We start from the raw sequence: 9003 nt of genomic DNA, 5'->3' as shown, positions 1-9003 counted from the left end.
TCATTAAAATGTTATGTATCTAGGAGGAAGAGCCGGAAAAAAAGATGTTCTGTATCACTTCCCTTGTATTTGTGATTATTTCCTTAGGATAGTTTCCTTAAAGTGAGATTGCTGTTTCAGCATTCTATTTTTAATGTGTCTTAATAAATGAGAATTTTTTTACTTTCTTGAGTTCATTAATCAGTACCTTGCATCAAAAACATATAAGCATATTTCTCACAAATGCCCTCAGGTAGACTGAATATTTATTTCTCTAAAATCAATACCATTTCATCACTGAAAATGAGGTCATTGTTTTTATCACTCTCATTTAATATTTCATAATTTTGTTACTTGATGTTATCAAATCCCATATGCATTTTTAAATTATTCTTGTTCAAGTGCTCTCCTCTTATTATCAAATGTAAGTATCAATCACCATTTTACACTCACATGTTCGAGTAATAGGAAGTACTATTTTACCAGTAATTCATGGACTTTTTAAAATTTCTTCCAGAAATTTGAAAGATTAGGAAGATTAAATATAGACATATCCATTCTTGTTTAGGTATATTATTTATGCTTGCATTGGGCAGGCAAATGTGTTTATAAACAGAATCATAAATTGTTAATTTTACTTAACAAATAATTAAGTTTATTTACCAAATAATTTACCAAATAATAAAACCTGTCCAAGTTCCATACCTAAATTATGGTATTAGCAAAATACTTCAAAGCAGGGAGGGGACTCTCAAAATGCTTACTTAAATTTTAAAGGCAGAAGACTCCAAATTTTTATGCTATTTGTTTTACTTTTTAAATTCTTATAATGCTACCATTCTATTTTCTATCTCTGTGAATTTGTTTATGCCATTTTTTCTGCCTGCACCGTACTTCCAACAAAATCCTGCTCACTGTCCAAAACACAAATCCAACATCTCCCTCCCTGTGCAGGTTCCTGTGAGCTTCTCCAAGCAGAGACAAGAGCCACACCCAATTCTATCACCTTATGTATACCTAGAACAGCATTTGCCCAGTTTTTGAATTACTGAATTTCAATTGTCATTCCCTCTGTTACACTGAGACACTCTTGAAGGCAGGAATTGCCTCATTAATCTAAGTTATCCTAAGATATAAAATGAATGTTTGGCTTTGCAAATGTGTTTTGTAAGGCTTTATGTAGCTTCAGTTAGAGTTAGGAGAACTGTATCAGTCTCTCCAAGCATTTGGCGATAAACGGATGCCAGTCTTTCTCGTTCAGCATTTCTTCACTATATTTCCTAAGATTAGCTGTGATCACAGTTCTGTCCCCTTCTAGAGCCATCTAAGGCAAACCAGCATGTTCTCATGCTATTGGTGACCACTGTTGTGTAGATTTGCGTCATTTTTCCACTTGCCTAATGGTGGTTATTAAGTACAACCAAGTAACATGGAGATTTTTTACTATTCAGGTGTGGATGCTAGTAGATAATCTGGGAGACCAAAGGAAGACAGCAATATCAAATCTCTGCTGCTAAATTAATGTCAGAGTATTGGCAATATCAATGCTTCCATGTTTTCTGATAACACTCTTGCCAACTGCCATATGATGTCAATTGTCTCATCATGATGAGAAGGTTGGGTGAAGGTGTAGAAGCCGGGTGAGATACAAGAGTATCACATAATGTTGCAGTTGGAAAACAATTTTTAAATTATGCTGGCCTATTTACTTTTTTAGTTAAGTTTAATGCAACCATGAAGTTTCCATGATTCCACTGGAAATTATGTGGCTAGTTAAAACCCTGTTTAATGAAAACCTAGAATTTTCTCTTTTACTTTATACTATGCAGATCCCCAGGTGTTATGACTATGCAAAGATTATTCTGAGAAAGTTAACAGTTTGTTGAATGAGTGAATGAATGAAAGATCCAGTAAATTATGGTACTGCCAAAAATAGTAATTAACTGTGAATAATATATTTAATTTTATTTCTACCTCTCTTATTATACTTGTGCATTTCGGATGGTATTTCTATTTTAGAACAAGTATTCAATGAATGTTTTTATCTAAATAATGAAATCCTTTAGAACACTATTTGCACATTTTTAAAATCTTTTTTCTGTTAGAAGGAAATCTCCATGAAGCCAGAAATCTATTTTTTAGCTTCCATTTCTGGGGAAGCATCCATTAAAGAAGAGACACACAGTGGGAGGTCAGTTACTTACTGAGTGAGTAGATACTTAGATTCAAAAAGAAAACTGGACTCTGGACATAGGACAACAATGGATTCATCAGTGTAACAGTCATGCTTGATTTACTTGCTCAGCTGTGCTAATGGCTGCCTGCTTGACTCATTACCAATCAGATTGATGGTACAACCATCTAAATTTGCACTTAAGGCACCAGAATGACCAGACTGATTATTCAGTGGTCTTTTGTAAGCTAAATTTCCAGAACATAGTCATTAACCCATTGTTTAACAATTTTTATTTACTTATTTATTTGAGATTGTTTCTTTTTTAATGATACGGGATATATTTTCAATTATTTTAAGATTCATTTTGATCTAAAACTGTAAATTAAAGAATTATTGATTAGATCAGTCAGGGTTCATCCAAAGAAGCAGAACCACTAAGGCAGGAATCTGAAGAAAAGATGTCAAGCAAACTCACACTCACAGTCACTGACTAATGCTGTTATCCACAACAGTAAGGAAGGAATATTGTGGTCAAGATTAGAACCCCATGAGCATGGAAAAACCTGCCAAACTTAGGTGGGATCTTTTCTGTCTCACAGGGAAACCATAGCTTTGCTTGGGCAACTTCCAACAGATTTAGTCCCACCCGATTACCCAGGATAATTATCACTACTTAACATTAACTGCCTGCAAAATCCACTCACAGTAACACCTAGATTAACGTTTGATTAAATAACAGGAGAATGTGTCCAAGACAGATGGACGTATCAAAAAAGCCATCACATCTTTTTCTGCTAGCCCTGAAACTTCCCTTCCAGACACATCGCAGGGCTGGGGACACAAGGAAGGGGATCCTGTCACCAAAAACATCCATCTCACAAAGTGTTCTCCATTCCCCACAACAGGATGATCCCATCAAAATAGTCTCCTTGCCTGGGGAGTGTTATTTGTTCCTGCAGATTAGAGATTTCTTTTCCCCACCTGGAAGAACTAGACAGCTTAGACAGCTTAGCTCAAGGAGGCTCCTTTTATCCCTCAAAGCAGGGGTTCTCAGCTGCCAGCGTTGATGAGTGAGAGTCCCAGGACGATGAGATGGACAAACTTAACATGAAATTTATATAGAAACGTGTAAGCCCTAATACAGCTAAAATTATTTTTTAAAAAAGTGGGAGGAAACACTAGTTGATATCAATGTTATATAGCTACAGTAATAGTGTGTTATTAGTAGAGGGACAGATACAAAGATCAATGGAACAGAATTAACTTGTACATATGTGCTCAACTCATTTTTGGTGAAGATGCAAAAGCAATTCAATGGAGGAAATACAGCCTTTTCAACAAATGGTCCTGGAAAGGTTGGACATACATACTCAAAAAAACGATCATTTATCTAAATCTCATAACATGGGCAAAATATAACTCAAAATAAATTATAGATTCAAACATAAAACAGCAGCATGAAATTCTTAGAAAAGACGTAAAAGAATATATTTGAAATCTATGCCAGGTAAAGAGCTCTCTAATACCACAAGTATGATCCCTAAAAGGATACATCAATAAATTAGACTTTATCAAAATTTAAAAGTGTTTGGTCTCTATATGTCTTTTTTAAAAAGAAAAAATGTAACTGAAAACAGATAAAATATTTGTTAGCCTCATATCTGACAAAAGACTTATCTATAATAGATAAAGAACGCAACACTTAACAGTAAAAGCAAACAATTCAATTAGACAATGAACAAAAGACATGAGAGATGATCCTCCCAAAACTATACCCAATTGACAAAAAAGCACAAGAAACAATGTCCAACTTCATCAGTCATGAGGAAATGCAAATTAAAACCATGACGAGATATCATTACACAAAAAAAAGTTTTAAAAAGTATTAAAGACACCAAATGTATGTAGAGCATTCAGAGAAACCATACTAGTCATATGCTACTGGTGGGAATGTAACACCGTATAGTCACTATGTAAAACATTTTGATCTACGTACTATAATCTAAACTTGCAACTACCACATTATAGTTACAGTTCACTCATTATAGCCCCAAACCAAAAACAACCCCAAAGTCCTTCAACATGAATGGTTAAACAAGCTGGTATACCCCATAATCCAGAATGCTACTCTAAAATAAAACAATAGGAGTTGGGTGGCTCAGTGGTTAAACATCTGCCTTTGGCTCAGGTCATGATCCCGGGGTCCTGGAATCCAGCCCAGCATTTGGCTCCCTGCTCAGCTGGAAGTCTGCTTCTCCCCTTCCCCACTCCCTCAGCTTGTGTTCTTTCTCCCACTGTCTCTTTCTCTGTCAAAAAAATAAATAAAATCTTTAAAAAATAATAAATAAAATAAAACAGTAAGCTATTCATATGTAAGACAACTTAGATGAATCTCCAGGTCATTATGCAGAGTGAGAAAAATATAAGTGGTTATATTTTACATAATTCCACTTATATAACATTCTTGAAATGATAAACCTTAGATAGGAACTGGTTAGTGGCCAGTAGCGGTCAGGGAAATAGGTGAGAGTGACTGCAGTAAATTTACTCAAAATAAATGTTCTAAATTTCCTCAAAATAAAAAGTTTAACAAAAAGACAATCACAGTAATCAAAATATTTTCATTTATTCTGCTAAGCTTTAACTTCTTGAGATATAAAATGATATGAGAGTGATTATAAATTTTTGTTCACAGTATTGGTTCGAATATTATAAGGCACATATTTTGATTCACCAATATTTATTACGCTAATAAAAAATATTCTGTATTTTCATATATACTCACTCCTTTGATCCTCCTAGAAACTCTGTGACTTAAGTATTACGTTCTTCATGTTAAAAGTGAGAATAATATATTCTTTGTGTTAGAAAAAGAAACAGACGGGAAGGAATTAGATGATGTCATACATCTAATTACCATCACAGATAAAAAAAAAAAAAAAACCTACATTTTGTGTTTTTATTTTCTTGTTTTTTTTATTTAATTTAATTTTTTTCAATGTTCCAGCATTCATTGTTTATGCACCACACTCAGTGCTCCATGAAATACATGCCCTCCATAATACCCACTACCAGACTCACCCAATGCCGCACCTCCCTCCCCTCCAAACCCCTCAGTTTGTTTCTCAAAGTCCACAGTCTTGTGTTTTAATGCTGGGTCTAAAGTTTCCTAACCATGGAAATGACCTCATACTGGGGGAAAAAGAGCAAAAGAAAAAGAAAAAAAAAAGAATAAGAAGGAAGGGAGAAAAAGTTTTACATTGCATTTTAGAGATCAATATTTTTTTCCTACTAAAATCTTCAGTGATGTTATAAAGGAAATAGACATTATGTTCCTTGACTTGGTATTTGGGGGAAAGGATGGTTATAACCAGTGGGGCACATAAGACATTGCTAGGAAGTGTCAGACAGTCAAGCAAGCAAACAAACAAATAAAAACTATTATTTTATGAACAAAATTCCTTATTTCTACAATTTGATTCACTAAACTTCTATGCCACAGTATTCATTAGAGACATGCTGAGTATCCAGTAGTACACTATTCTCTGGGGATGTGAAAAGAAAAGAACAAAGACTTGTTTTCATGAAAGTCGGACTTTTAGGAACTATAAACATGCAGTCCTGCACAACAGACTATATAGGTAGACAGTACCCATAACAATGACCAAGCCTGAAAGTCGTATTCAAAGATACATCTGCAAGAATATTGGACATCCAGCTGTCTTCCTTATTGGCCAAGCTAGCTTGAAACTAGAGAAAATATTGACAAGTTGGCTGAACTCCCTTGATATTTTTTAGTCAGGAAGTGAGAATGGAAATATAAAACTAGTCATGAAGAAAAATCTAGCATCACTTAATTCTAAGGACTATAGTGTTGATGGATATGTTGGTCATCATGCTTAAATCTTTGAGAACAAAGAGAAGTTATGTTGCTGTTCAATTTCAGTTTTAAAAAGTAACAATTTTCCAAGGTCCTTTTCTTCTTGAGAATGTTGGTTTGTAGGTCCCTGTAAATTAAACACATCTTAGGAAATCTTGCCTGTGGAAGCAGGACATATTAAGGTAACATGAATTTATTCAAGAAGCCATAGGAATGAGGCAACCCACAGATTGATTTCAAGTGAAACTGATTTGTTTTATATCCTTAAAAATATCTAAAACTAAGAAAGCCTAGGTATGTAAGAGGGATAATGCATTCAGATTGTCAAGAAACAAAGTGGTATTAGATTGTTGAAAATAAGTAACTCAAACTCCCAAAAGACACTTTATGAAATATGCAAAAAAATCCCCATTCCATAAGTGATATGAATAAGGAGACAGTATGTTTTGTTGTTGCTGTTGTTGTTGTTGTTGTTGTTCTCAATGATATTTGAGTCAGGACACACACACATATACACACATACATTTGTTGTCTAGACAGCAAAAGCCTTAGAATGTAAGGCATGGAGAAAATTGGAACATACATGGGTGGAGATGAATCTAGAGATATTTTGGAAGGATGAACCAAGATAAGCAAGTTTTAAATAGAGAAAACAGAGACAATAGAAAGTGAATCCTAAGTAGAGAAGGACATTTAGATTGAGGAAAAGTGAAAAACATAGTTGGTTCTAAAAACTGCGTGTGGTACATAAACATGAATTTTGGAACACTGAAAAAAAATTAATTAATAAACACTCGGTAAAGATTAGGGAGGATTATTTGACAAAATATTTGCCAAACTGGAAAATGAGATATTATTAAACTGAATTCATGATACTGGAATCCTTAACAATTAATTTACTTAAATTTATTATATTTTGGGTGACAGGTAAAGGAACTGAGATATCTCATGTTGAAGTAGAAAGAACCTGGGCTGGTAATCCACAGATGTTGTATTTTGGTCCCCTCCATCCTTTTCCAGTGATTGAACATTGCAAAATCACATAACCTATTTAAATTAGGGGTCATTTTCTGAGCCAAATTAAGGAATTGGAGAAGTTTTTAAAAATTCCCTCCACTTCAAATAATCTGTTGACTCACACTACTGAGTTAAAACAGTTTCTTTTCAGTCTGTTTTCTGGGCTTCCACATGCTTCTTCTACCCCTAAATGTTAGTTTCTTTCATTTGCCCTATGTCCTCCTCCCATCCCGTGCTTCCTGAGTCCTCCCCCACTCCACCATTTTCATGCTTTAAATTAGCTCTACATACCATATAATTCAAATCTGTATCTTTAAGGTGAATCTCTTCCAGCCACTCAAGAAGATTTCTCCTTGGATATTTAATCCTTAATATTATATATCTAACTACTAATTAACTCCCTCTACCAACCACAGATGTAAGGCTTTGGATTTCTTTACTTTCAATTTATAGATGAATGCCTGGAATATGATAGGTACCCAATAAATGTTTAATTAAGTGGAATGTATACTCATAATAAAATACCAGATTTTATTATACCAGATTTTATTATGAGTATAGAATGAAAATATTAACAAATGTATCCATATCTCAATTACATCTCATTTCTGTATTATGACACACTCTTCTACTGAAGCTAAGATCAAAGATGGCATATGTCTCCCAGAACCTAAAGTTAAGCAGAATGGAAATGTAATGCTTTATTCTGACCCAAGGAGTATTCTTGTATTATCGAGTGTTAAAGATGTCTGGTTCTCTATTATCTCTCTTTTGCTTGAGCAGTATTTTCAGCATCAGAAAATCTCATGGGATATAACTTTAACACTATCTCTACCATAACATTTTACAATGAACATCAAGAAGACACTTAAAACAACCAAGAATAATTCGGTGCTTTATTACATAAAGAGAACGTATTGCTAAGGTTACTCCCCCAATATGCTAATTAAAAGTGAATTTTCTGGAATTCCCAGTAGAATTTCATACAGTCAATTACAAATTCATTCAGCTCAGTCAGTTTTTAAGCCTCTTCCCATTTATACTAACAGATGTATAGGTAACAGAATTAAAAAAAAAAAAATCCAAATCACAGCTGTCTTAGAAATTGACCAAAGCTGTATTTTCTATCCAGATACAATATTAAATGACTTCCAAGTTAGATTAGTGTTTATCACTCATTGTTTCTGCAGCTGGGTCACCTTCCAAATCTAACAGCATAACATATTTTTCCTCCCTTCAAACATTATAATCATACTTTTTAAAATATGACAAATATTTGCACAGTGTTTTAGGAGAAACTTTGTGCTCAATGACTTACGTGTCCTGCCCCCTTACTTCCACTGAAGCCTGTAGATAGACAATATTTATCTCCACTTCAAAGATGAAACCTGAGCTCATGGTAGAAGGTAAAAGAATTAGCATTTAATGGGTGCCTAGCTGGCTCAGTAGGTTAAGCATCTGCCTTTGGCTCAGGTTATGATCTCAGAGTAATGGATGGAGCCCTGCATGGGATTCTCTGCTCAGCAGGGAGCCTGCTTTTCTCTATCTATCTATCTATCTATCTATCTATCTATCTATCTATCTCTCTTCCCTCCACTTCTGCCCTTCCCTGTTCATGCTCTCTCTGTCTGCCCCCCCAAATAAATAAGTAAAATCTTAAAAAAAAAAAAAAAAAGCATTTGAACCCAGGCCATTTTGACTAAAAAACAAAGCTCTTTTCATTGCACGGACACCTCTGTACATGTAGACACACATGCAAAAAATAAAATAAAATAAAATCAGCAATTACACATCCACAAATATTTTTTCTTTAACAAATGTTATACTGGGAAGATGAAATTATCCAAACATTTGTAGGCACCCTTTTTAAAGGATGGTAGAGACAATATGCCAACTGAGGAATTAGAAACACAAACAGAAGCAGTCATTACTCCATAACCACATTTCAGTT

Source organism: Mustela nigripes, chromosome 3 (assembly GCF_022355385.1).
Source record: "Mustela nigripes isolate SB6536 chromosome 3, MUSNIG.SB6536, whole genome shotgun sequence".
In the NCBI taxonomy this organism is placed as follows: Eukaryota; Metazoa; Chordata; class Mammalia; order Carnivora; family Mustelidae; genus Mustela; species Mustela nigripes.
Note: the sequence above shows the minus strand (reverse complement) of the source record.